The 1,227-nt window shown below is 57.9% G+C and overlaps 1 pseudogene; it reads right to left on the reverse strand.

The window, feature by feature from the left end:
* Positions 1-226: 226 nt before the first annotated feature.
* LOC120253252 lies at positions 227-1,061 on the reverse strand (annotated as a pseudogene).
* Between the last annotated feature and the right edge of the window lie 166 nt (positions 1,062-1,227).

A 1,227-nucleotide genomic window follows, 5' to 3' on the forward strand; every position in this document is an offset into this window, starting at 1 on the left:
CGGCGTTTCCTCCAAAACACTCACCAGAAGGAATCAGAACACAAACTGGCCGTAGATCAGCAGATCGGACGGTTGGACGATACGCACAGAGACACAGACACACACACATAACGCCAAAAGGGCAGAAATCAAGAGCGTCGTAGATCAGAGATCGGACGGCCATCAGGAGCGAAGCGGGACGACGCCGCAATCTCTGGGTCGAAGAAATACCGGATCGGGAACCGGTTCAAGCCATCATCGGTTCAGAGTTTGGCGAACCGCCCCTGATCCTGGGCCGGGTCTCAGCGTAGGCCTTTCTTAGAAGCATACCGTATCGTCTTCCTCGAACCCTTCTAGACTTCCCGCTTCCTCACGGTACCTCATCACTCCCCGCCCTCTCTCCATCTTTGCCACCAAACCACGGCCACTGTCTCCACCGCCGCTCACCTCCGTCACCGCCTCCGGCACTACCCTGCCCGTGAACAACCCGATCTGTAAGCATTAAATCGATGATCGGAGTCTCAACGATGTATGGATTCGAGAGCTTACGCTTTGGCTATCGGTGTAGGTGCTGAAGGAGAGGTTGATCGGAGCCGGCGCAGGCGCCGGCACGATGCTGTCCGTCTGATGGATCGAGCCAGCGAAGTCGAGATCGAGGTAAGGATCCGAATCCTGAAAGTAGAACTCGCTTGATTTTAGATCTGGGGATTTGGGGTGAGAAAGCCAGGAAGGGTCATCGGCTAAGGGAGGGGGGTTTGAGGGGGTTTCAGAAAGGGAGGAGAGGCTGGCGCTCGTGTCGACGGGAGCTGCTGGTTGGAGGATGTCGGCGTCACAGGTGATGCAGAGCGTGGCGGCATCGGCCTTGCAGGTCACGCTGGCCGGCGCTTGCTCGCACACCCGCAGACCCACACCCCATGGGCGCGATGCCACCGTGTCTGCCCTGTGCACTCGCGTGTCGCACGCGGTGCATAGGGAAAGCCTTGTCGGCTCTGCAGTAGAGCACCGCCGGCACCGTCCGGCAGGTGTCACACGGCCTCGCCGTCAGCCCCAGTACCCACTCCTCTCTTCCAGCCTCTCGCCATTATTCTCTTTTCTCTCTGTGAGCTGTGGAACGAGATTGTTCTATTGGTTGGGGTGTTCTATATCGCCATGGAGATGGGGAAGTGGAAGTGGTAACGAGTGAGAGGCTGACACGTGGCGAACGTACCTGGAAATGGAGAGAGAGTGGGGAGATGGAGGTTTTAGTCT

Source organism: Dioscorea cayenensis, chromosome 27, assembly GCF_009730915.1.
Source record: "Dioscorea cayenensis subsp. rotundata cultivar TDr96_F1 chromosome 27, TDr96_F1_v2_PseudoChromosome.rev07_lg8_w22 25.fasta, whole genome shotgun sequence".
Lineage (NCBI taxonomy): Eukaryota > Viridiplantae > Streptophyta > Magnoliopsida > Dioscoreales > Dioscoreaceae > Dioscorea > Dioscorea cayenensis.